The 12,347-nt window shown below is 46.0% G+C and overlaps 1 long non-coding RNA gene across 1 annotated transcript; it reads right to left on the bottom strand.

The window, feature by feature from the left end:
* Positions 1-3,661: 3,661 nt before the first annotated feature.
* On the bottom strand, positions 3,662-11,703 carry LOC311596072. The gene is made up of 3 exons (XR_014778696.1): positions 11,591-11,703; positions 5,927-6,009; positions 3,662-4,197 (listed from the first exon to the last, which is right to left on the bottom strand). It is a non-coding gene; the product is annotated as an uncharacterized lncRNA (long non-coding RNA).
* Between the last annotated feature and the right edge of the window lie 644 nt (positions 11,704-12,347).

The following is a 12,347-nucleotide window of genomic DNA, read 5'->3' as shown; positions in this document are numbered from 1 at the left end:
ACCCGACCCAGTCCTTATTTGGGGCAAAGGTCATGCCTGCATTTATGATCAGAAAGAACAAAATGCGCGCTGGTTACCTGAGCGCCTAATCAAACCTTTTAACCTCCCTCTCCCAGGGAACTCCCCTGAGGAAAAGGTGTAATTGTGCTCTTTTTTAGGATAAAAAAGATACCGCCGATTCATCATGTTGCTACTCACCGCGTCGCTCCTTTGCCTCTGCCTTCCTGAAGTGATTCTCGCCGCATTCCTGCGCCAACCTCAGCCTTATACAATCTATAATTTTACCTGGGTCATTATTAACCAAGCGGGAGATATTGTTAATTCCTCCTCTCAGGGCATTAACCCCCAGTGGCCCGATTTACAGGTTGACCTCTGTGCCCTGGCCCTGGGAGGCCCCTCTTCTTGGGGCGTGGAAGACATTATTTGGCCTAAGGCTCCCGAGGAGACGCCCCCTTTCTCTCGCTCGGTTGGTGGTCCCAGCCCCGGCTGCCGTAATGACCTGGAGCGCATCATGCTCCACAAAACCTTACACCAGGATGGGATTGCTTGGGCCGGAGGACTCTATGTTTGCCCGGGACCCTCTCATCGGCCCCGTCCTGATAACCACCGCTGTGGTGGGGCCCAAGACTTTTACTGTGCCGCTTGGGGATGTGAGACTACGGGAGATACCTATTGGAAACCTTCATCTTCTTGGGATTATATAACTGTTAAAAGAAAGGATCCCCCAGAGACAGTTGACCCCTCTGACATGCGTGGCTGTAGTAATTGGTGCAACCCCCTTGTGATTACCTTCACTGACAAAGGAAAGAAAGCCACATGGGAGAATCGAGGCCTAGCGTGGGGACTTAGGTTATATACAATTGGATATGATCCTGGCCTTACTTTTAAAATTAAACTACTCCAGACCATTCCCAATTCAAAACCGGTGGCCATTGGCCCAAATCAGGTCTTACAGAACCTGTGGTCTGATTCACGCCACCCAACAGCCACTGGTACACCCCATACCACCCTGTTTCAACCCACCGTACCTCCCGGCCCCTCACCTTCTGTTAATATTATCCTGACCATGGTTAATGAATCCTGGTCTGCCCTGCACGCTGTTCGTCCCAACCTTGCAGAGGATTGTTGGTTATGTTATCATGCTTCCCCACCCTTTTATGAGGGTGTTGCTATCCTTAACAATCTTACTGCTACTAACGACTCCTCCCTGGTTCGCTGGAACCCAGAGGCCAGGGAAGGCATGACCCTGGCCCAAGTCTCAGGCCTGGGGCTCTGCATCAGGGGACCCAGGATGCGTTTACCCTCCGTTATTTCTCCTCTGTGTAATCAGACCCTTGAGGTCAGTGGTGGCTCCACCTACCTGGTAGCCCCAAATGATACATATTTGGCATGTTCCACTGGCCTAACCCCGTTTATCGTGGTACAGCCTTTCCTACAACAATATGATTACTGTGTGCTTGTTCAGCTACTTCCTCGATTAACAGTTTATTCTACAGATGAATTTCTCAACTTCTGGACTCCTCCGGGTACACCATCCAGAGTCAAACGCGAGCCCATTACAGCCGCAACCATCGCGGTTCTACTGGGACTCGGGGCTGTCGGAGCCGGGACGGGCATTTCATCTTTAGTGATCTCCAATCAAAACTATCACCAGCTTAGTGCAGCCATAGATAAGGATATTGCTGAAATACAGGTTGCTATGGCAGCTTTAAAGGATTCGCTTTCCTCCCTTACAGAAGTGGTACTGCAGAATAGGAGAGGGCTAGATTTGCTGTTTTTACAACAAGGGGGATTATGCGCAGCACTCAAAGAAGAATGCTGTTTCTATACCGATAAAACTGGGATCGTAGAAGATAACATGAGGAAGGTCAGAGAAAGTCTAGAAAATCGCAAGCGGGAGCGAGATAGAGCTGAATCCTGGTATAAAAACTGGTTTTCTGCTTCCCCTCTTCTGACTATCCTCCTCCCTTCGTTGCTGGGACCTCTTATAGGGTTCTTGTTACTAATATCTTTTGGACCGTGGGCTTTCAGAAAGATTACTGACTTTGTCAAACGCCAAGTAGACTCTGCCATACAGGGACCCACCCATGTGGAAGTTCATTACCACAGGCTCGAACCACCTGACCCCGAGGCAGAAGACTGTGCCGTCCTTGATAATGCGGCTAAAAGTGGCCTCGACTTCAACAAGCTGAAACCTAAGGGCTTGAGTCGATTGTTCGCTTGAGAGGGTGCGAGGCTAAGCACTGCAGGGAACCATGCCAGACACCTCGGTAGGTTCCTGAGGGGCACGCCTGACTGCATATAGGCTGACGCGCATAAAGGATGTTACTATCCTTTTCCTGTCCTCCGCAAACGCGTCTGGGAGGTTGGGGACATGTGTGACCTGAAAAAATGGCCATGCAGTGACCTCTTAACGCAACGCCCATCTTCAGGAGGGTCAGGCCTCTACTCCCCCCTCTCTCTCTCTCTCTCTGCTTCTATTTAATAAAGAAGGGGCAGATGTCCGGAGCCAGCCCAGGGTCATTCAAGGCTAAAAGAATCTACTGGCTGAGGCAAAATTCTGAAGCCCCATTCCAAAGCTAAACTTCCTTATTTCAGCCTCTGCATAACTTCCTTATTTCAGCCTCTGCATAACTTCCTCATTCCGACCTCTGCATAACCTCCTCCTTTCGACCTCTGCAGATGTTGTTTAGCCGGGACCTTCCAAGAGATAGTTAGCTAAAGTAAGATAGGAATTGTTTCAAGATGAATCACAGGATGTTCCCCTGCTGAGATCACCTGGAGACATTCTCAGACCCCCTACTGCTCGGCTCCTGCTTCCACCCCATATAAGCTTTTGCTTTTGATTCAATAAAGAGACCTTGATAGGAGTTCTACTTGGTCTCGGTCTCCTTCTTTCTCGTCCCATCTTTTCAGGTATGGCTCCCCTCGCGACCCCGTAATTACTGGTCCTGCTGGACGGGACAGAAAGCAATCACAGGCAGATTTTGGTGCAAACCTAGGTTACCTAGAAATCTGAGTTGTAATTTATAAAATCAATTAAGCTTTTGTAATCATTAATGTAAATTATGGCTTCTTTTGTTCTCAAAATAGTTTTATTCAGGCCATTATGTCCCCTATTAAATAAAAAGTATAAATTCTATTTTGCTAAAAAAAAATGACCTCTTAAAAAACATGAGAAAACTTTTATACTTTGAAAAGCAATCCATTTATAATATACTTCAATACAAATTGAACACATTCCTTGGAATTATCAGCACAATATCATAATGTTGGGATTCCTGTGAGGTCACATGTTCTCTGAAGCATGATCATACATGTGAAACTGAAATTTTTGTAGCAAATTTCCCACTCTTTTAAATGAAATTCTGTTTATGTCCTTGAGGGCAGATGGGCAACATCGGCAAGTTGTCCCCTGTAGATGGCTTTGAAGGAGTCACGTTATAAGTCAGTACGTTATTGACCTTTCACAGGCATTTCCTGTGCTTGTAAATATTAAACAGAATGTTGATTGACAGGTAGTGAAGTTCACTACTGTGTGGGTACCTGGGTGACATTTTTTTGGCTATAGTAGCAACTGTGCTGTTAAAATAGCATAGCCTTTTCATAAATGTTACACATTATTACAAGATCTCCCTTTACTGTTGCTGCCATAGTCAGGATGCTAGGAATACATCTATACCAGAGTCTACCTACTATGTGTCAGGCATCGTGCTAGACGCTAGGAATATATCTATGCCAGAGTCTACCTACTATGTGTCAGGCATCATGCTAGATGCTGGGAATACATCTATGCCAGAGTCTAGCCCTTTAGCAGCCTATAGAATAGAATAGGTCTATAAAAGAGCAAGTGCAGGCATTTAGGTTACAGTATGGTAAGTCCTCCAGTAAGAAAAGCCCTCATGGCAGGGGAGGTTAGGGAAGGACACTACAGAACGCACACGGAAGATCTCTTCAGCTAACACACCTCTACCTTGTGTGTATGAGCCCAAAGTAAAAGGCTTGCCCTCTTAGTTTTGGCACTGCCTCCTATAGTTTGGCTGTCCATCGCTGTGCTTCAGGATGCTCCTAGGAAGAAACGCCCCACAGAACTCTTCAAGGGTCCAGGTTCCGGCGTCCGCTCCTGATTTCAGCTCCTGCAGTTGCAGTCACCGTGGCTGAACTGCTGGCTTGCTGTTTAATGGATCAGCTGAAGTCCTGAAAATGAAAAGTGGAATCGCTCCAAGGAACTGAGTCTAAAAAGGTCTACTTTTCCTGTTCCCGTTAACCCCTTTTATCTCCTATCTAGGGTAGGTGGGTTGGAAGGGAGGTAGCATTGAAGAACCCCAAATAAGGTAGGTTTGAAAAAGGTCAAAGCCTACACCTGTGAAGACCTTCTGTGGGGGATGGAGAGATGCATCAGTAGTTAAAAACGCTGGCTGCAGCACGCCTTTAATCCCAGCACTCGGGAGGCAGAGGCCGGTGAATCGTTGTGAGTTCAAGGCCAGCCTGGTCTACAAAGTGAGGCCAGGACAGCCAAGGCTACACAGATAAACCCTGTCTTGAAAAACCAAAAATATAAAAATAAATAAATGAAATAATTTTTTAAAACCCCCAAAACAAAAACACCAAAGAAACAAACAAAAATTACTGGCTGCTCATCCAAGTAACCCAACTTCTATTCTCATCATGCACTGGGCAGCTCACAACCATCAATAATTCAAATTTCAGGATGTCTGATGTCTCCTTTTGGCCTCTGCAGGCAACAGGCACACAAATTTATAGATATGCATGTATATAAAACACCTGTTGGCTCTGTTTCTTAACAATTAAACTTTATTATACAACCCAACTAGCATACACAAGAAGGAAAAGAAAGGTTAAAGGGACAAAAGAGTGAACCTTCCGGTATCCGTTCCACGGGACAGGTCCTTAGGTGTCTCTCTGTCCCACGTGCTCGTCTGGCCCGGTTGCTCTCTCCGTGCACTCTCTCCTCACCTCCACTTGTTGTTTTTCTTCTCCCCACCTTCCCAGTCACATGCAAAGGGCGGTCTCTTTCTCCCTTCGAGGGTCAGTTAGGAAAACAATAGCCACGGTGGGGTTCCCAGGTCGGCTTCCTGAATTCCAAGCCCAGGAAGGCTCCAAACAGTCTGTCACAAGGTATTCATGGGGTGCCCCAAGGGTAAAGCCCGCCAAGATTGCTTCCACCTGTGACAAAGCTTAATCTTTCCCACAAACACCTACACACATAAAATTATAAAAATGAAAACTACTTTAAGAGAATTACAGTGGTCTAAGTAGTGTCATAAATGATGTCATATGCATCAGGTCAAAGGAATGGGAGCTACTCTTTGTAGTACAGGAATTAATTTCCTTGGCTCTTCTGATGCAGTAGAGCCACTGAGAGGTTTTGAGTAACATATGGGGTTCTGGGAAATAATTTGGGGAAGAATGAATCCCTTTGAGTAGCCTTAAACCGAGCCATCAGTTTAAAGACCCTAAGACTTAAGGCAGAAATGTTTGTCTTAATACAAGATTGTGGGAGGCCTGTAAACTCTGGGAGTAATGTTTCAGCATCACAAACACTGTCTTGACTAACTCATGCTGTATGTTTGCTCACTGTATTTTTAAAGCCAAAATAGAATGCCAAAATTAGTCACAGAATCCACATCCTAGATATATGACCTATTTTGTTTCTGGCTTCATATATGCAGCAGATTTACTATGGGCATAGAAGGGAGCAACACGACTGCAGAACCATAGATTTCTCAGGGAGGATATAATGTTGTCTGGGTCCCAAGGGAAGTTAATACATTTTGGGGATACATTTTAGAAGAAAAAGTGTCAAGTTCAAATTGAGGTTATGTCTTTATATGTAAGAGAAATATCCCTATCATTGTTCTTTAAAGTTAAAAAAGATCAAACATTGCTTGTCAAGTGAAATTACCTCTCCCAGGGTACTGCAGTCAGGAAACAACAGGCCGAGACAGCCACGGGTTTTCCCAAGTCCTTTCACAGAGCATGTGGTCTCTAAGGAAAATACAGGAACAGAGAGAATCTCATTAGAGTTGGTCAAAATAAAGAAAGGACAGACTTGTGGTACACAGTGCAGACACACAGAAGACACCAGATTTGGGGCTAAGTGTGACTATAGTGACCCCTGCTGGAGCCCATGTTATGCTCAACTCTAGAAGTTAAGTGGGAGCCAGTGTTATAATTAAATCTCCTTAAAACCTGACATTTGGTTAATTCTTTCAGAACATCCTATCACGTATATTGATCATAGTCAACGCTCCCTGTTGCATCCTCAGAGAACATACAAATCTGAAAATTGGACAGCCAAGGCTACACAGAGAGACCCTGTCTTGAAAAAAAATTGGAATTAGGTTCAGAGAACATTTCCTATCACTCACGTCTAGACAAGTTCTGTGACTTGCTTTAGATCACGCAGCCACACTTGCTAGACTGTAAAAACCCCTGTTTAATCTTTGGGAGTGTTTAATGCAGGAAGAATTTCCTATCTCTACAAAATGTCTCCAGCACAAAGACTGTGGTGGCCAAGCAGGATCTCTGGAACTTAGAGTGGTTTTAAAACACTCCTCTGACCTGACTGACAGCATGACACTTCAATTTCTCATGCAGCGTTATTCCATCCTCAGTTAGGTGTCCCTAAACCTCACTGGTGATGTACTACAAAAAAGGCTAAAAGGGAAATGACACGGCTGGCCCCATCCTGAAGTGTTCTGACTCGTTTGACTCTGATGCCTGTGCTGTACTCAGTGTTCAGGGGTCACCCATCCCCGCAGAGCATGCTCCACCTTCCTTCCAGCAGTCAACACTTCACCTTCTCCGCTCCATCCACCTCAAGGACATGGCTTTGTGTGTTTCTCCGTTCTGTCACAGCACGGAGATGAAGGTTCCACAAGACACATACTCCTCCATTGCACTTTGTACATCTTTAAAACTGGGAATCAATGCCAATTATGCTTGCTTTGTATGGTGGCGGTGGGACCTTCCCTGCGTTTTCCCTCTCTAAGTACACAAATACGCACCTGGCTTCTCTTTCTTTTTTCTCCTCTCTCTCTCTCTCTCTCTCTCTCTCTCTCTCTCTCTCTCTCTCTCTCTCTCTCTCTCTCCCCGTGTGTGTGTGTGTGTGTGTGTGTGTGTGTGTGTGTGTGTGTGTGCACGTGCATGAATGCACACACAGAACTCAGAAGTTAACAGGCTTAAAAATTCTTATGTTTTCTCGGACAGAGGCCATTTTTGCCTTTCAGAAAATTGAGAATTTCAGTAATCAAGTAGGCCATTGGACCTGGCTCCTCCTGCAGACATCAGTTAGCTCTATCCCTTAACTACCCTGGAGCTTCTACAATTAGTTCATGAGCATATGGACCAGGGGGAAGCATGTCTGCTACATATGGCTCTAGAAGACAGACTTACTTCCCTTCACCAAGGCTGATGTTGCTGCTACCACTGGTACCTACCCATCTTCACTAACAACAGACTCCAACACTAAGTCCCTATGGTAGCATCATGCCCGGGCCTTGCCTGCTGCCCAGAGACTGATGGATTGTGCTGGAATTGTGTCACCACAGAAAGAAAAATTATCAAAACAACTGGCCTTCTTTACCTGCCATGTTTTTTTCTGGCACTGCTACCCATGTGGGGACAACCTGCTCTAAGGGCTGTGGGGCCTCTTCAAATACTGCTTCTGACTAAGAAGCAGTATTTGAGAAAGATCTGGAGGGACCGTTTCATTACTACAGAAAGATGCAAAGGTGATACAGTGGCGGCAGAATGAAGTACTTATCATTTTCTTATGTTGTCACATGAGGCCAGGAAGATGCCCACAGTTATGATAGACTCTGTGAGACATCCGCTAACACCTAGGGCTTTTTCCCTAGCTGGAATACTTAGCTAAGAACCACAATATAGAAGTTGTTGGGCTCTTTTGTTTTTGTTTTATCCACAAGCTCTTGTTTTCCATCCCATGATGCAATGCTCTCATATCCAAGTAAAGAATAGTTCTTCTAAGAAATACTAGAAAAATTCTATGCTGTCCCCTCACCATGTGCTCTCCATGTAACTAAAACCAACAATCAGTAATTTATCATGATTGTAAAGTAGAACAGGGTTGGTAGTAGAAATTACAGGGGAAGAAGACTATGTCTAGAAGCCAAGGAATTCCACTGGCAAATCTTAGCTGTTGGGAGTTGGTCTGGTGCTCTGTGCATTCAAATGCTGAATCCTGGGCCCGGAGATCTGATTGCAGTCCAGACGAGGTCATTGTCACATACATTGATCAATGTTATATAAACTCTGCTCCCCAATTATCTGATTGGTTAATAAAGAAGCTGAACAACCTGTAGCTGAGCAGAATAAAAGCAGGTGGAGCTTCGGCTCCCAGTCTCAGGGTCTCAGGTAGGGACCATAAGAGAGGGAGAAGAAGGAAGAAGAGGCGGAGAAAGGATGTAGTGATTAAAAACTAGCATCATGGAGCAGAAACAGCTCAGACAGGACTATTTGGTAAGTAAATTAGGACATGTGGCTGGCATAGAGAATTAGTATAAATGGATATCTGCCCAGTTATTGATGCTTAAAGCTTATTAATAAATCATATACATTTCTGTTTCATTTATTTGGAAATTAGAGTGGGTGATTAGGAAAGCTCTCCCCAAATATAAACTATTCTTCATCTGATGTCCAACATGTTAGGCAAGAATCCAAACTTAGACAAAAATCCAAGCATAGGGCTTGAGAAAACTCAAACAGTCAGGGGACAAAAAGACATAAAAGAGGCTGGGAAAGATGGGGGGCGGGGGGTGGCAGACAGAGGTGCTATCCCTTGATAATACAGTCAGCAGGGCACCACATGTATCAACACAGAGTTCAGACCTATCCTCCCTTATGAAGTAAGCGGTAAAGAGGCATGGAGTGACACCTGATGTCCACAGGTGCCTGTAGGGGCTGCCAGCAAGTGATCAGAATCCAGAGCGATGGAGTTTGACGAGGTCTGGATTACATGGGTGTTAGGACTGTGGCAAACCTGGGAGTAGCAGGGACTTCCTAATGAGTAACCATGACAACACATGCAAGTTGCATTTCCAATAACATCTTCGATGGTCTATGTTAGGGTCTATGGTAGCAATTCCTCCATAGTATGAGGTTTAGGATCTAAGCAAAGCCAACAATCAGTTGTCAAGTCTGGGGTTGTATATCATTTAAAAGAGTAATGACAGCTTCTACCATATACAGCAACAGGGAGACTGAGGAGGAACCTATGAGCTTTCACTTTTCTCTGAGGGGGCTGGACATGGGCTTAGCCAGGGCTCACTTCCAGGAGTAGGAGGGTGTCTAGGTCCTATGGTGGGTAGCAGGTTTCCTGTCAGAGATCCAAGGGGGAAAGCCTGATCATTGAAAGTCGGAGATGTCCAAGCATTGGATGGTAAAAGACTTCCCTGTGTCATACCCTAATATATGTGCTCTGAGACTCCATGTTTTCCCCAAATTCCAAAAGTGGGAGTCATATAGGTTCAAGCTTTTCATGGTTAAGGTCATAAGATGACAACAGTTTGAACCATAGAGGCGAATTTGGGTGAAAGTGACTGATAGGTCAGGGTCAGGCCTTGTGGTGGCCCATGTGCCTGAGGTCCAAGACTCGCAACCCCAATAGGCACAGTAAAACTTCCCATTTTCCGCTGCATGAAGCACCCTCCTAACTCACTGGGCAGAGGTAATAGGTGATTGTTCCAAGGCCCAAAGGATCAATGAGCACTCAGTTCTGCCCCAAAAGGTCCTTAGCAATGGTAGGCCAGAGGTCAACCAAATCAACTCGGAAGGTAAGGGTTGTGGTGTGGGGTTGGGAGGATGTCCTTTCCAGAATGACTTTGTCAGTGCATGCATCCAAGAGATGCCATTCCATAGAGCCCTTTTAGCTAAGGGGGGAAACATTAGTAAAAAAAAAATAGAGTCTAATTAGGGAGGCCTGGTGGTGGCCTTGATTCTTATCCTTAGTGAATCCTCCGGATGATGCTTCACCCTCCATCGAGCGTCTGGATTGTCTGTCTGTCTGTCTGGCATTGGATTGATGTGTGAATGATCCCATCGACTTTGACAGCTAACAGGGCAGTCAAGATCCCAGCATGGGGTCCCTTCCACAATGGACTCGAGATGTCCTGCTGGTGCCTTCGGACCCAGACAAGGTGTCCTGGCTTGTAAGTGTGAGGTTTTGCTGAAGGGAGGGGAGATGTCAGTAACCCTGGGGATGAGTTCATCTATGATCTTCATTACCACTGTTGATGTTATCTCTGTCTTGGTAGGAAATGCCTCAGCCAACCCTGGAAAAGTATCTACAAAAACTAGAAAGTATTTGTAACCTTATCTTCCAGGCCTTATCTCTCTTCAGGAGCTTTGCTGTTGTTGTAAACGTTGGTGGCAATTACTACCAACTTGGAGAGGTTCTTACCTTTGAACCCATCCGTGCATTGGGATTTCCTTCTGATGTCTTATGTGGCTTAGTTGGCAAAGGCCATTTAACAGTCATACGGTTTCTCTGGAGCCTCAGGGCCGAGGGGTGTATAGGTCCTGTGTGGGTCTAACAATCTTTCTGAAAATGTACCTGGTGACTCATTCCTTCCCTGAAGGACCTAACTTTGGACAAATTTGTAGAGCATTTGGCAACTTCTACGAGAAGTTCCCATTAGTACCTGGTGATAGACCTTCAACGTCCCTACCTGCAGGTACATTAGGATCCCAGGTCTCTAGGCTAAGTGGGTGCTTAGGAACACCTCATTGATGTGAACATCATCATCTGTCAGATGTCCTGGCCAGGGACCAACTTATGGCATTCTTGCTGGATCCAGTCCATCTCCTCAGTGGGAGAAAACGCTGCTGCAAATCATACCAAGTAGATTGATAGTAAAGAGGACAGTATTCTCTCTACTGACAAAACGAAACTGATAAGACTAAAGAGAAGAGCTATATTAGCCTGGGGCTTTTGGTGAAGGAAGGGTTTGTAGTTCCCAGTTACAGAGATTGCTTGTGGCAAAAAGGAAAGTAAATGAGGTAGGTGTTCCCAGAGTCATTCAGCACCGGTGGCATGAAGGGGAGGAGCAACTGCAGCCAACAAATGGGACTTTCCTGCGTGTGTATGAAGGAGACTTGAACCACTGGGAGACAGGGAGGGGGTGGGGAAGAGGGGCCTCTAGGTGAGGCCAAGGGCTGGGAGAAAAGCTGGAGAGGAGAAGGGAGTGCTGAGGCGAGTTGGGAACTCTGCACAGACTCAGAGGGGAGAAGCCCAGTAGGGGGAGTTGCCAGAGGAGCAGGGGGTGGTGAGGGGGGGCAGGGGGAGGATCCAGGATTATATAGAGGCAGTAGAGCATCCTTTAGGTTTGAAGAGGGAGGAAACACTTCAGGAAGGCTGATCACTCTGAGGCTGCTCCTTGGTGAGAGGGAGTTGACAAGGAGGTAACACCGTTCCACAATGTAGGGAACCTGGTCCGGGTGGCTATTTGGATGAACGTGGGCTCTCATCTTTACTTAGCAGCTCTCTCTCCCCAGGAGCAGGTATACAGGCAGTCAGGAATAACCATAAAGCACTGAGACACTTTACCTTTCCCAAGTCCACTGTTCGTTTGGAAGTCCATGCATGTAGGCCAGTCCCTAGTGGCTGACTATCTTCTGAACTTTGAGGAATAGCCGGAGGTCTGATGGCCATCTAACCTGGAAACCGGGCTATCCGAGTGAACAGAATGTTCAATTTTCCAGTCTTGACTCGAAAGGCATCCTGAAAGTCCTTAAAACAAGAAAGAACAAACTCTAAGGGGTTCAAGGGGTGGGAACAAGATGGGCTCGTGCTGAGAGTTAGTTCTAAGGTGGGAAAAAAAAAAAAGACAAAAACCGACACTAAGGACCACAGCAAGAAAATGAAACTGACAGGACGAGAAACCCGGCGAGACAGAGAGAAGAGCGCTGTGCCAAGGGTCTGCTCGCTTCTGCAGTTGGTCCTGAGCAGTACCAAAGGTGCGTGTGTGAACAATCCCCCAGTCAGTGGGGGAGCTGAAGAGTCCTTCGGCTTCTCTGGGCTCTGAGACCAATCACCTGCCTGCCTTTTCTCTTTCAAGCTCCAAGTTGTCTAAACCTCCAAGAAACACAGAGAAACTTAACCCATTGGTTCCAGGCAAAAAGATAGAATAAAAACCGCAAATGTCACACGCCCCTTCCTCATATAGCACAATCCGGGATAAGCCCCCAAAATGTAGGGTCTTGGGTCTCGCAAATAATGAGGACTCAGCAATGCAAGTCAAACGGAAGCAGTTTTGCTCACCTTGCATTTTTCAGGACTAGACAGCAAGGGACACAGGCAGTTT

Source organism: Acomys minous (genome assembly GCF_964271855.1).
Source record: "Acomys minous genome assembly, chromosome: 4".
In the NCBI taxonomy this organism is placed as follows: Eukaryota; Metazoa; Chordata; class Mammalia; order Rodentia; family Muridae; genus Acomys; species Acomys minous.
This window is presented reverse-complemented; position numbering and strand designations above follow the sequence as displayed.